This window comes from Argiope bruennichi, chromosome 8, assembly GCF_947563725.1.
Source record: "Argiope bruennichi chromosome 8, qqArgBrue1.1, whole genome shotgun sequence".
Lineage (NCBI taxonomy): Eukaryota > Metazoa > Arthropoda > Arachnida > Araneae > Araneidae > Argiope > Argiope bruennichi.
This window is the reverse complement of record NC_079158.1, coordinates 38,257,480-38,273,870: the sequence shown is the minus strand read 5'-3', so window position 1 is coordinate 38,273,870 and position 16,391 is coordinate 38,257,480. Positions and strand designations below refer to the sequence as shown.

Here is a 16,391-nt window from a genome sequence, read left to right as displayed (position 1 = left end):
TTTCTTTCTCTCTTTCATATTATAAATATATTTTCCAAAAGGCTCCATTTTGTAAAAAAAAAATTATTCATTTTCTAAGCAAATAGGGACGTATACCTTATATATATATATATATATATATATATATATATATATATATATATATATATATATATATATATATATATATATATATATATATATATATATATATATATATAAGGTATACGTCCTTATATTATATATATATTATATAATTAGGTATATAACTCTACTTTTTTCAAAAATTTGAGGCTAAATAAGTGATTAGATAATTAGGATTCAAATTACTATTCCTCAAAGTACTAGCTATTATCCCCCCCCCCTCTTTTTGTTTCTCTTTGGCAATTGCCGGATCCATCTCAAGAAAACGATACGTATTGTGACGTTACACGAATCATCCATTTGTGGATTCTTCGTAAGAGTGGAAATCTTGATCAACCAGGCCCTGAACCATCGATCAAAACAAACGGTAATCAAAAGGAGCAACGTCTGGAGAATATGGCGGATGGGATAAGTCCTAACTTTTTAGCTTTTCCATTATGTCTAAACCAGTCTTGAGACATATGACCGAGTATTGTCATGCTGGCGTATGACTTTGTCGTGTCGCTTAAAACATTTTCTCACAATGCACTCAATTGCGTTGAACTTCCAAAACAAATTAACAAATTTCCTTTTTCTGTCATCTCTCTTCGTTCTTATTATTGTTGTTGAGATTTTCAACAATGTGCTACTGAAAATAGAAAAAATTGTCCATAAAAACACAAAATGATTAACGAATTTTCTTTACATAAAAATTTAAAATTCAGACATATAGATATATTGAGTCTCTATTAAGATTATTTACTTGTCAAATTTCATAGCTGTAAAAGAGATAGAGTCAGTGGCGGTTTTAAGAATTTTGCGGTCCCAGGCAAAACGCATTACAAGACTCCACTTCTAATAAATGGCAGTTCATTTTCATTCTTCAGCGAATTATTAACATGCTAATGATTTATTTAATTTTAATTTTTTTTCAGTAACTTTATTAATATATCAAGTTTTTACTGTATATATATAATGGAAAAATTTACTAATACAATAAACTTCTGCTAATCATAGCTATATTAATTAATATGTTCTTACTTGTAAATAAAAGGATCTAATTATTATGTTAAGTTACAAGGAAATAATAAACTTTAAACAAATACAACAAAAAAAATTATTATTTCAATAACCTATCAAAAGGAAAAAAGCAATTTAAATTTAATATAAAAATTATACTTAATAAATATTCTAATGTATATAAATAAATAAACCTCATATATAATTAATAATTATATTTTAAGTTATCTATAATGATTTTACAACGTGAACTCACATTGCAATCTTAACATATCGTAATTCATAAAATTTTATTTCCTATAAACTTATATATTTGGCAAACTTAGATAATAACATTCTTTAATCTGCCTGCCTGTGACTCTTCCTTTCAGACCAGTGGCTCTTGGCGCCTAATTTGCAATTTGCTGGTCGGAAATCCGCCTCTAGATAAATTTGTCTAGACGTCACTTAAAGGAATACAAACATTTCCTTTTATAAACACAGATATCACAGCACCTCGAATGATGCAGCTGCTCTCCTTGCTTTTCATCTAAATGAGCTTATAGTTAATCTGGATTTCAAATTGGCACTCCATTAACCATAATATACAATGGATGCGCATAATAATAATGTATAATGAATTCACTACCTTTAGAATCAGAATCACTTATTGCCAATGCATAAAACAGAAAACCATATACTTATTATTACATGCATATAACTTATATTATTATAAGTTATATACATCATAATATACCTATACATGGATTATATATACATAATATTATATTTATTATTTAAGTAGTACATCAATTGTTTATGACATAACTTCAGGAAAATTTCAAATTATCTTCACCAAAGGACCAATGTATAAAACAGAAAACCATCCCTCGTTCAAACCCCCCCCCCCAAAAAAAATAATAATAATACTCACAAAGCATCATGATAAAGTTAAAAAATAATAAAATCAAGAATTTTGAAATTCACAACCGGAAATAGCTCCAATTCTAGACCACAATGACTAGAAATCGAACATTCTGACAATGTATCAGTTGTGGACAGTAGCTGAATATCCGAAAGATAAAATAATAATAAATAAAAATATTATTGATGATATCGGTGACCAAAGAAGTAAAGTCATATATTTCCACAGAGTGTCGTTTGACAAAAATCTGCATTCGCTTCCAAGAAAAATCTGCATTCAAACTATAGCCACTGATTTCATCAACCACCATGCCAACAGGTTACTCACCGATACTCCCAAAGAAATGTAGTCAGTGCCAGAAAGACGGTTAAAAGATCTACGAATCTCGAATTCAAGTATAATTCTTGGACTTCTATTATCTTGAATATTTTGAATATAAAGAATGAAGGCTAACTTCACTTAATAATTGATTTCATTGTATTAACTTCCGAAGCTAATTGATAGTTTCACTTACTGTTTTATCAATTAGTTAATGCCACAGAGGTTAATATTGTCATGACTCCACTTGAATGTAAAAATGAATTCTGAAATATTTTTATAGCTCACATGCGTACAGATACAGATACAATACATACAAAAACGTTAAAAACAAAATATATAATTCTAAGATGTATTATTACAGTAAAAATATTGTAGTTGGTTTTTAAAATCGTCTGATTCAATAGATATTCTAATTTTAATTCAAAGCAGACGATAAAATGCGAATATGTAATAAAGGAATTTTTATATTATTTTATTCAAAAGTAGATTTTATGCATGAAAGGATTTTAATTCTCAGCAGTTATAACAGTTGATTAACTCGATCAACTGGTTTATTAACCAGCATAATATATTTCTTTTTGTCGATTATAAAACACTTTGTAGAATTATTTAAAGTGATTCGAATTAGAACAAGCAGTTGCACCATAATCTTCAGTCATTTCTGTCATGCAATGACTAGACATCAACTTCAGAGATCATTCGTGTGCAAATAGATTTCCTATTTATAGAACGACAATCATTTTACAAAAGTATTTCAATGACTCAATATAACCAATCACCGGAATTTGAACAAGTTGTTGCGCCGTGACCTTCAGACATGGCTGTCGTGCAAAGAATGAAGCCATCGACTTCAAATTGATTACTCATCGTATATTTTACTCGATAAACTAGTAATCCGATTAGAAACACGAACTACTTCATGCCAGGATCTAATGACCTTACAATCCACATATCAATCTGCTTCTTTCTTGTATTTTTATAGGATTATGGTCCATGATAACATCTGTTGCGTCATGTATTTTATTGAAAAGAAGGAATCATTAATTAAACTTGTCACTGAAAAGAACGAAGTTAATTTTCTTGTTATTGATTGAATTCGTAATACAATCTTTCATTCTTATGGTTCAGTTCGTGGAAAATGTTATTGGTTAAAATCAATTCGTTGATTTCGTAGATTCGTAGAGAAAGTTTTAATAATCGACTATTCCGTTTTGAAACTTCAAGATTTGAAGCCGATTGATGATTTGGTAAGTTTAATTCATTACGAATTATTTATTTCCCCCCTTTTTTTTTACCAAATTTTAATACCTGTGGAATCTGACTTCTTTTTGTATTCGAATTCTTCCTTAATTCGAATTTTTCTCCGATCTTTTAAGGTTTTTTTTAATATAAAATTAAAATTAATTTTTTGAAGTCAAATTCCAGTAACTACATATATACTATGGCTTTTTATCTATGATATCTATTATCTTTTGTTTTCGTTATTTAAATATTTAAGTACTTTGTGTCTTCAATAACCGCAAATAAATAATTTTTAAGCTACTACACAAAACAGAGCTTAATTGCTACATAAAGTGTTCACTTAACACCTTCAGATACGAAGACGAGTTTGCCTCTTGCTGAATTTTTAATTTTAAATCTGGAAATAAATTGTAGTATTAGGTAGTTTGAAATGCAAAAATTACTTAAAAAACACCACAATTTTTCAAATGCACTTATATTATATTAGGAATTAAAATAATAATAAATGTTCCAAAAAGGATATGTCATCTAATAAAGATGTTAAGTAAATTCGTAGGTGAAAGAGTTATGCTACGTAACTGCTACACAATGTTCGCTTAAGAATTTAAATGCTACTTGAAGTTTTCAACAAGAAAAAGCTATCAAGTCTTTTAAGCTTGTTAGAAATAAGTTGCACTGTTTATTTTGAAGATTTATTGCATATTCAAATATTGTGAATTAAAATTGCTTGTTTATTAAATTTAATTTTATTTTTAAAATGATTACTAAGCATTAATTAAGATTATTATAAATTTATTTATTAAAAGTACTTGTTTTTTATTTATTATTATATATTTATTGAAACTGCTAATTATTAAAAATAAATCTTTAATATCTCTTTTAGTTCAATTTTATGTTAATTTTGCTCAACTTATTCTTAGATCCAATTTTCTTCAATTCGATATTTTTGCGATGAAAATACTATTTACATTGGCAAATTAAATTAAGTAATACTTCAAATTACCTCATTCATAGTATGCAAATTCTTTATTTTGTCTCCTTTTCCATTCAATAGAGTTACAGTAGGCACGTTAGTTTTTGCGCAATCATGTACAAAACATAATTACGTATAATCACTCATTATACAAAAGATCTATATTAACCCTTTTCACTTGGAAAAGCAATTTAATGCATAATTATTCATCTAATGCAAGGAATACTTTATTATCCCTAAAAATAAATATATATAATTAAAATCCCCGAAATTTTAATCTTAATCTACTTACCACTTCGTAAATATTTTTAACAATCAAAATAAAATGAATAAATAAATAAAACGACAAAATAGTGGACCGTCGTGAAGAATGCAATTTTTCATAATGGAATTAGCTTAAAAAACACACACAAAGAAAATTCAGACTTCCTTTTCGAAATATTTTATTATGATAATGCTTTAAGTTTGATTCGTCTATCTTTATTTTATTTTCAAATTTTAATCTTGTAATAAAGCAGCGAAAATTAGTCCAATAGAATTGTACTTTGATGTGGAAAAATACAAATTAGCAATTTTATAAGCTGTTGAGTTTGTTATCCTAAACATGTTTAAAAGTCCGCACCCGAATATATTTTTAGATATGCGTGTACAAAACGAAATGCAGACTTTCTAAAAATAAAAAATCTATTAATTTGCGAAGAAAAATTTAAAAATTTTTGGTATTAAAAAAGACATAAACAATGAGTTATAAAATATAATGGTAGTTTAATTAAACTTGAAAAAGCTTTTAATAGCAAAAAAAATGAGAACTTTTTTGGAATTCTATTTGAATATATGATACATGGAAGGAAATAACTGATTAAAATTTCAGTTCGATATCTGGATTAAATTAATTCAGTTCGATAAATGGTTTATATTATAAGTTTTTGGAAAAATCGATTTCGGTGGGAAAAAAAACAATAACTAAAAATGTATATAAAATATTTTTCTATCGATCAGAAATCGCTAATTAAAAGAAATTCTATTCTAAAATTGTTATTCTAGGTTTCAAATGTTATAATGTTCGATTTTCAAAAAAAAATAGTGAAAATTAAATTTAAAATTAACATTTTGTCTAAATTTTATAATATCTGAATTCATTTACCAATTCGCTCGGGTATATCATGATTTATTTCAAGAATCGATAACTGATATTAATAATTTTGTAAATAATAATAATTTTACAATTTAAATCTCGCAGCTTTTTTTTAAGCATTCAAAGTTGTCCTTATTTTGAACATATATTTTTTTTAAAATTTGGAAAAAGTTTAATTATAAAACAATTATAAGACATATTTGTACTCTTTATCTTCTATATCAATATTTATCTTCCAAAGATAAAATTGTTAATTAATGCAATTGGAAAAAAAATTTGAAATTTGAAAACAAACGATAAACAAAGTTTTTTATTTGGAGTGAAAAATTATTAGACTTGTTTTTAATTCGATGAAAAGTTAATTTATTCATAGCAAACGGTCAAATTTCGTAGTCCAATTTAATAAACTGAAATCAAGCAGGAAAAAAATACAGAGAACAAACGAATTTTATGCACATATTTGAAATCCAAGAATATAAAACTTCAGCCAGCATTTTGATTATTATAATCTGATATTCAGACAGTGGGCATAACCAATGAGAAAACTTTTAAAACGAAATGAATGCAGCCACTTTCTAGAAAATGCATTGCGTGAAGAGATTTAAATCTAAGTAAAGCTAGAATCTCGTCGAAATTAATTATTTGTCTGGTTGTCATAGAATAGGAATTTGAATAAAATCAATGAAATCGAAGGAATTTAATTTTCAAATTAGAAAAGGGTTGAAATAGTTCCGTTTGATCTTCAGTTATTTAATCAAAAGTCACCGTCGTTATAGGTAGCGTTTTATTTTCAGAATTTATAATAGAATGGGGTAAATTTCTTAAATAACAGTTCTTTAATATTTAGGCTGACAATTGTTTTCTTTTCAGGTTTGGTAAAAAAAATGGTACGATATTGAATTCGTATTGTTAACTGAAATGTTCACAGAGAACGTAGAATAAGTCAAGAAATGAATCAACTCAGAGATATTTACATAATATTGCTCCTTTTGTGTTTAACTTCGTCTTACACTAAAAAGAAACGAGTATCCATTTGAAGCAGTAATTTTTTCTTAGTGATCTTTTCTTATCAGATGCATATTTACTTTTTGCCAAAATCATTTTCTGCATTATATTCTTATAGTTTGTAAAGTTTTTTTCTGTTTCTAATTCTCATACATGCTGTCGAATTAAGACAAAATCCTTTGGTGAATTAAGCTCAAAATTAAGCATGTATCTATAATTTGGAGAAAAGATCATGAAATAAAAATTCATTCCTCTAGTTTGCAGCATTTTTGAACTATGGTATCCGCATACAACAAAGAAATAAACTGATAAACAGCCAATTCTTTGTCGAATTTAACCGAAAATTTACTTTCATATCCACAATTCCAGTGAAAAAAAAGCATGTACTAAATTTCTTCCACTGTGTTCACATGAACAATGACCGACGGACAGACCTATTTCCATTTGATAGATGGGACCTAAAAATTGATGCAGATCTATGATATTTTTTTATAACTTGTTCCATTTTGGAGTAACGGGTTGGGCAGACAGACAAACAGATCAATTCGGCGATTAGAGTATCTTTTCTTTATATCCTGAAAACAAGGAAATAGAGCATTTTAATTGGAACCATCCGTATATATTTATCACTAGACGGATTTGTTTTCTATAATTATTTTCTATAATTCTATAATTATCGATTTTTATTTATTTATTTTTGCAAAAAAATAAATTATATTTTAAACCGCAGATATTCGATTATTCAGTAACTTTTGTAAACTATACATATGACTAAATTTTCAGGGCACAAGCATTAGATATTGGAAGGAGGAAAATATAAAGAGTAAAGTTTTGCAAAATCGAAAAATAAAAATTTAATTTTTAAAAATGAAACAAATTTCAAAGAAAGCATTTTATTGTTATTTGTTCAACGGATTTATTCAGCCATTTTTTGAAATGTGTCTCTGTTTAAAGAATCCGTCGCTTGTTCTCAGAAATTTGTAGAATTCTTGCAACCTTAAAAATAATTATCTTTGGCAATGAACATGATTTTTCAAATATCCAAAATATGTTTACGAAAGAAGGGGGCGGGGGCATTTATATATATATATATATATATATATATAACCAAACTAAAGTAAGAAAAAGTTTAAAAACGAAACTAAAATGAAAACGAAACAAAACAGTTTCGAAATCGCAACTAAAATTTATTACCTATTTAAACTAAAACCAAAAAAGAACTTCATAGTATTTAGAGAGCGCAATATATATATACTTTTATATAAAGTTGAAGATAAAATAAGTTATTATATTCTGAGAATAACAAAAAATTTTGGATGAAAAATTTATTAGTTTAGACAGATTAATTGAAATTACACCAGCCTATCTTTAAACGATTTCATCATTTTGAGCCATAATCAAATGTCGAGGATGGCAGTTGACCTTAGTTTTATTTGACATATATTATTTATCATTTGTCTCTCTGATTTTAAAGTTCAAGATATGTTTCATTCTGTATAAGTCAAAAGGAATTTACTTTATGAAGTTAATTCATAACTTAATTAAGTTAAGCTGAAGTTAATTAAGTTTTAATTAATGTAATCAGCGAAGAAAACAGATACATTTTTAATAAAAAATAACCCTTTTTTATTAACAATAATTAATGAAAGAAATTAAGAAAGACGATAAAGATTACAGTAAATGAAATAAACCTTTTTATTCCACTGTTATTTAGTATTTATGTTATTATTAATTAGAAGCCTTTGATTATTAGCTGATTCCCCAGGAATATTAGTTATATTTCCTTTCAATCAAATTTCTTATGCATATCTTTATATTTATGATTCCCCCAAGAAAATATTTATAATTAATTATATTATAAATTAACCATCCTAATGTAGTCAAATCTTATAACATCAAAGAGTTTTATAAAAGATAATTGTCTGGTTCATATATATTCTAACTTTCAAGGCACTGTACAGCTTCAATTTCTAATTCCTCATATAAACTGCATAAATATTAACAAAATCCGTCTTGCTTACCTTTGAACACGGAAGAAAATCGTGGGAAAAATATTCAATGAAAACCGCTGAATTATTGTACAAAAATTAATTCACTGCTAAAAATAAGGCAAAAAAATTTTTTTTTAATTGCCAAGGAAACGTTTGCACAATTTTTAAATTCACATCATTAAAAAGGTGTTTTCTTTAAAGAAAATATGAATGTGACTTTAAAGATAGTATAACAAGTAATATAAAAAATAATTAAATCAATTCCTACTTTCGCAAGAATTGAACTCGCATTCTTCACCTTCACGTGAAAAGTACTGAAAACCTTGCATTTTACCGATTGAGCTACTGCCTGTTGATTTCAATTTTCATTAGAAATTGCTAAAATTCTATTTAAAGTATTAAAAATTAATTAAATTTAATAATTAATAAATTAATATTTGAAAAACTGTATTAATATCGTCATCCACTACAACTTTAAAAAATTGTATTTGAACTTGAGTGGATGAATAAAAAGTATTTTATTTACGATTGAAAAATTATAACAAGATATATAAATATATAAAGGGAGAATGTGAACTTATAGTAGAAATTGAAAAATCATTTTCATTTGTAATAATTCGAAAGTTATCGTGAAAATCACCAAAATTTTGCTTAATTTTTATTTATTTAAAACGTAAAAAATGTATGCCCATTCCTACCTATCAAAGCATATATTTGTATTATTAGCTATTAGCAAAGCATGTATTAGATAAGAGCGCTAACATATACATATTTACATCTTTATTATTCGTAGAGATAGAGACAGAGTATAATTTAAATGATTTCTATTCAAGAACTGGTTTTCTTTAAAAAAATTTAGTCCTTTATCATTAAGAAAATGAAAAAAAGTGTCGAATAAAGCTACATTAAGAGACATACATCACTGAAATATAAGAATTATAAATCTAAACTAATTTCGTAAAAATCACAAATATTTTTCCCATAAAGAAAACTGACACAATCCAATAAGTATAACTTTCGAGTCTTCAACTTACCATATTTAAGTTCCAAAACCTTTGCTTGTGTTTTATAATATCAGCTTCAATACCCATGAAAACCATTCACCTATTAGATACCGAGCTCCATTATACGAAATCACTATCATCTTCTAAGCAATTCTACTCTATCTCAACATCACTCGTTTGACCGAAGCTACCGGTTTCTTTTGTGCTATCCATCAGTCCTATCCCTTAGAACATTTATTATACTCCTCTGTTCTCTGCTATTTACGCCGTTCGTGGTTGAACTTGTAATTGGCTGGCCTGTGTTCCTCCAACGGTAAGTAAAGCACATTCTGAAACCGGACATGATAAGGCCCTATCTCCAGGAAACAGCGCCGTTATGCTTTGGTGATTGTTGGTGCAGCTGCTTCTGTAACTACTCAGAAAGCAGCGAGGCTAGCGTGTTGAGGTGAGATTCTGTTTGGGTTTTCTTTCTTTTTGTTCGTGTTTTTTTAATTAAAAGATCAACTCGGCAAATCATGAGTGTCACCGAACCTGTATTACGTCATTCAGAAGTGCAATATACGAATTGTTCGTTTTTGATTATGTTCGCATGGTTAATTAATTCTTACCGGAAAGAATAATACATTGTTTTTTTTATAAATGGTTCAAGAATAGAGTTGGGTTTTAGAGATGAAAATATATTTTTTTTTGTGCTGGAAATATACATAAAGAAACTATTGCAAGCATCAAAAGATTTTGATAGATTTTTAAAAATTTAATCTATCTAAAAAAAACAATTTTTGCAAAAAAACGTAATGAAAAAAAAAACGTTTGCTTATAAAAAAAACGTAAATAATTCAAAAAAAGCAAATAATTTGGAGGAGAAATTTATCATGATATCATTAACACTGCAATATTAGATCTGCGTCAAAATTTGAATCAAATCCATGACTAGAAAATACGAGTAGAAAAAAGCGAGTAGAACACGATTATCATTTATCGAGCATTTTATACTGTGCTTACTTTTAAAGATATACAAGTAACGAAAATAAGACTAAAACATATCATATTTAAAATTACAAAGATAATAATACATCGCAGTTAATTATAGAACTACAGCTTCTATGCAAAAAAAAAAAAAAATGATGACGTATCAAGAAGTTTTCATGTAACTTTGACGTCATACAACAAATGGTAGATAAATTGATTCCGTTCTTCATCACTTGATATAAAAGTTTGTTAATTAAAGATGATTAAAGAAATAATTGTCTCAATCCTAATTAGATTATCATTGGAAAAAAAAAACACTATGAAGGTTTTTCTTTCCTAAACACGCATAAGGAGTAAGATATAATTTATTTAAAATTGCGAAGATTGCAATGTTTCGTAATTATTCGTAGAACTGTATATTCTGTTCGAGTAAAGAAGCCCAGAGTAAGAAATTCCTCCGTATTTCTGACGTCACAAGACAAATGGCGAAAGTAAATTATTTCATTCAGCACCAGTCAAAACAAAAGCTCATTAATTGATTACAATTGGGAAAACAATCGGACTTAATTATGTTATTATATTTCTATTGGGGAAAAGCGTAAGAATTTGTTTCTTTTTTCTTAATAAGTATTCGTTCTTCTCTATAGTATGAAATGTGGAAACAAAAAATAAATTAATTAACATATATGTAAAATATCACTAACAAGTGCTTTGTGATTTAGATTAAAAGAAAATATTAATTTTTTTCAATTGTTTTATTTGTGTTTTCTCATACTACTCAAATCCAAATAAAATATGACGCATACTTTTAGTGAAAAATTATAAACATTTATTTATGGTCAAATTATCATATCCAGGATTAAAGACAAATTTTAAAAACTGTGGATGTTGGAAAAAAATACATAATTTAAATTGGCATTAAAGAAGTTTTTTTTTTTTTTTTTTTTTTTTGTATATGATGTTGAAACTGTTTTCATCATACATTAGTTTTCAAAGATTTTTCTGGAATAAAATGTAAAGAAATAAGTAATAAACCAGTAAGTTTGAAAAAAAAAAAATAGTTTTGGAAAAAATTTCTGCAATTTTATCGATGACGATTAACATCGTTTGATTACATGATTATTTTCGATCATCGGTTATGAAAAATACTATTATGTGAAAGCATACAAACTAATACTAATTGGGGGGTTTTTTCCCCTTTTAATTCTATTCTTAGGATTTTAAGCAAACGATTTAAACAATTCTAGAAACATTAGGAATACAACTTAAAATATACAACTAAAATATATAACTTAGATTCTTCAAACATTGAAAATTAATGAATTTGTTCAATCATATATGATTTCGAATTACGTTCTGTTAAGACTTAGATTTTTTTTATTTATATCTATTTTGTTATTAACTCTTGATAAGTTTCTGCATATTTACTAAGAAAAATTGTGCGTTTCCTTTCTTTATTTAACTACAAAGTAGCTTTCCTTCTTAGTAACCAAATAACTGAAGTAAATTCACAAACCTTGTATTATCGCAGTTATGATGAAATGTATGACCATGAAAAAATGATTGACTGCTAAAAATCATTGAGCCATAGTAATGTTTGTGAGTTTTGCAAAATTAACATAAACTAATATTGTTGTTGGGTAAATAAATGCTTTATTTCCCTGGATCATTTTTTCCTAGTTCTCTTTGACAGCCAGCTGGTTCATCGGGAATATTGTTTGTGATTACTTTCAATTAAATTTCTTATACGTGAATTGATGATTATAATTTCCTCAAAAAAATTATTTGTAAGCATCAAAGTCTGGCAAGCATTAAAACCGTGTTTCTTAATAATCTTATATATCTTTTGTCCATGGTGTATTTACCTGGGGTACCTCAAATATGGGAATATGGCGATTCCAATATGGTGGTTGATTCTCACCTCCTCGGTGGGTACAGAAATGATGTAGGGTCAGTTACCCCCTTCAGATTATGGGACGTGCTTCCTACGGGAGTTGTTTTACCGTGACCAATGATGGATTTAACATTTAACCATAGTTCCAGCCTATGCTTTCACGGCGTTTCCGATCATTCAGAACTTTCGTTGTGGCTTCAGGAGAATCAGAGTTGATGTTTGTGATTATGTTCATTATGATTATGAACCCTTATAATATCATTAAGCAATTAAAATCGTTACAGACGAATAATCTATCTTCTTTTTCTATATGTAGACTTTGCTTTCTTATAGCTCATGCAAAATACTCAAATATTAAATAGAATTCTTCTACCTTTACTTTCAACAAGGCTGAAAGTCACGAACCAAGTATTTAACGACACACGGTTTGAATTTCAATTCAAAAATGAAATCAATTGTTGAAATTACACACAAAGATATTTTTAAATATTGAAAAATTCAGGAGAAAATTGCATTATCATTAAAATTATTATTTATGTAATTTAAATTATCATTGAAATTGGTATGATTAAAAGGACAACTTTTTTAAATGATATAAAGATCAAATTTATCCTTTAATATTTTTAAGAATTATCGAGGGAAAATGTAAAAGTGTCGCTTACTTTCATATTTTAAAAAAATCACTCCGAGATGCACATTCTCACCCTCCAAAATATATTTGTGCCAAATTTGATAGCGTTAGATCAAACAATCAGCCCCATTGAGCTCCAACACACATATATGCATTTCTTTTATTCTTAGTGGAGATTATTATTTCTTTGTAGTATTTATTATAATTTTTTTTATCCCCTGAAATTTCTCGTATTTTAACAAAACGTTTCCCGTTTATTTTTCCTGATAAAAATCTATATCCAGGAATGTATACCAAAGGAAGTATCAACACCTATAAGTTAGTCACACGCCTGAATAACGCACCAACCATATCGTTGTACACTGACACAAAAAGTTGTGTTTGATCCAAAATTTGCCAGAGATTCATCTTTTTGGTCACAAGTAAGGCTGGTTGATATTATATCAGAATCTTGTATCAGATATACAAAACTGATACAAAGAGTTTCAAGTATTAGGCATCAGTTTTTGAATTCCACCAATACCAATATAACGTAGTTTTTCCTCTCTGTTTCAGTAGTGCTATAAGTATGCGTGATATTTTTGCTTCAATTATGTATTTATTTCCGCCCCAGCCATTATTGCCCTTTATTCCATGTAAAATGCACATATCCCTGTAGAACTTATGTTTTCTCCTAACTATGCCAGCATAAGCTTTCCTTTTCTCTTCTCATCTAACCGCCAATCACAGTCAAAATCAAAGCCACCGGCACATCGCCATCAGTAAATCGTCATTCTTCAAATAATTTGGAATAAAATTTCTATTGGTATCAATTTAAATATAACGCAAGTGTGGGAACCGATGCTCAGTGACTACCCTGTTTCATTTCGACGGGAAAAGAATCGATTATCGGTTTTATCAGGCATAGAAATATCAGACACAATCAGTGTTGTTGTTGTTTCTGATGGCCCTTATGGACAAGCCCGCTGTTCGAAGACAGCCGATTTAAGCCTGAGGGAGAGCGCCTCTTGTTTCTATAGTAGCGCCATCTAGGGTCAAGAGAACGACTTAGCTATACACACGTCACAACCCTTTTTACTGGGCGGACTTCATTCACTCATCCACAGATCGTAATTTAGACCTGAATCAGAGAACGATCGCCCCTGATCCAGTACCCCCAGTGGTATTACTCTCGACATGGGGCTCAATCAGTATCAGTGTCAATCTATTGATGAAACTGCAAAACCAGGTATCAACCGAACTCTAGTCACAAGACCACACCCCAAATCTCATCTCACGCTGAGTAAACTCATTCATAGACACACGACTGTACAATCAAATAGTCAATCTAACGGCGTATTTTGTTCAAAACTTTGATACACCTTTACTATTGATGATAAAATTATAAAATTAATTTCATCTTTACTATAATTTGCGATTTTCAGCTATCGTTTTTTGTAGACATGGGTGTGTGGTGAAAGCTTATAAGCCAGTTAACAGCTACGCTACCCGAGCAATTGCTTTTGTATCGTGGTCATGTTACTCGGCTGCGAACCGCAAGGTCCCAGGTTCTGTCCTCGCTTATAACATCCGCCATAGTTGAAGAAATAGATGAACTTGCTAAGGATGAATTTCGTCCAAAATTTAATAGGAATTTGTGATCTTATAACTTTAAACGAGCAATTTTTGTATAAATATAAATTCATTTCGTGTATCTCGGAGACAGCTTTAACTATTTGGATCAAATTTTATATTTAGATGAAGTTTATCTATATGGGTGTTTTTTCTTGAGAAAACGCGATTTTACACAAAACATTTTTTTTATAACTAACTGTTAGAGCTTTTTTCTATGTGCTCTCATTCTGACAATGTCATATAGCGTCATCTCCTAAATTTCTGTGGTACTTACATTGTTGCCATAGGCTGATAACCTATTGGTTCCTCAAAATTGTGTGAGATAGCTGTATATGACATCATCCGAATTCGAATACGCTCGGTTCACATCCAATAGCAACAACATAATTATTGTATTAACCAATTCGAATAACATGTAAAATGAAGTGCATTCATGATTTTTTTTTATTTAAATGACCAGTTCATATTGAGATAACACTGAAAAATATCCATATGTAATCAGTATGTGATTCGTATCTAAATATTTTCTCCGAGAAAACACAACTCAACAAAATAATAATAATAAAAAAAACAAATCTAGAAATACCGAACGGTCTTTCTGATTCTTTCGGTTTAAAGGCCAATTCCTAAAATCCATGCCTTTATCTCGTATCAATTCTTAATTTTCTTCCTAGACAAACAGGTAGACATAATTCAAAAAATGATCTCTCTCAGTCTCAGGAATGTCTGAAATATGAAGATTCTATGCATTTTTACATTTCAGAATTATTGAACGATGATTTTCTCGATGCATATGTAAAGTTGAAGCAGACAGGATAGTGGTAGTAAAAATCTGAAGGGTAACTCTTTTTTCGTAGAAATGCAAATTACCCATCTAATTCATAACTACTGCCGACATTGTAGAAAGATTTCAATAACAATACATAAAATAACAGCTGCCATGGTTCACTAACCGAATAAAGTGTTTCTGATAAACAGAGCAGACCGAAAGGCGGTTGATGTTTTTAAACATATACAGTAGTTAGATTTTGAGTCGTTTTACGCGCTTTCGATTTTGTGGAAGAAAGGGAGAAAAATAGTATATTTTCTGAAGTATTGGAAACGTCTGCTGTAGAGGTGAAGAGGTTTTGGAATCAAATCTGATTGAGGTAAGGTGTTATTTTAACATGTTTGTGTTTACTGGCTAGCATACTATCTGTAAATACATACGTTACAAAAAAAATCGGTTAAAATATTCTACAGGCCAAAAATTTGATCTAGGACTACCAGATTTGGCACGTAATTACTTCTTGGATAATAGGTGCTCACGAAGAAATTATTTCTTAAACGTTTTATAATATTTTTAACTTATTGTAGAAAAATGGCAACCTTTCAATTAATTTTAATAACTTCAAAACATAATACTGCACAAGAAACTGATTTTTAAGCCACTTTACAACTCAAAAAATTAACTTTTCAGTGATACCAGTTTTTATTTCTGTATAATGTTTTCTCTAATTTTGTGAAGTTTTAAAAAATATTTTTAGAATATTTTATCTCATTTTTTATTGCTTTAGTCATTGGATTTATACTCATGTGCTTTGTGA

At 28.4% G+C, this 16,391-nt stretch overlaps 1 protein-coding gene across 1 annotated transcript in view; it reads left to right on the top strand.

The window, feature by feature from the left end:
* Positions 1 to 3,575: 3,575 nt before the first annotated feature.
* The window catches only part of LOC129981053 (kynurenine aminotransferase-like), a 33,892-nt gene continuing 21,076 nt past the window's right edge, over positions 3,576 to 16,391 (top strand). The window contains exon 1 of the mRNA XM_056091680.1: positions 3,576 to 3,594. The gene's annotated coding sequence lies outside the window, so the exon portion shown is untranslated. The remainder of the gene's footprint in view (positions 3,595 to 16,391) is intronic.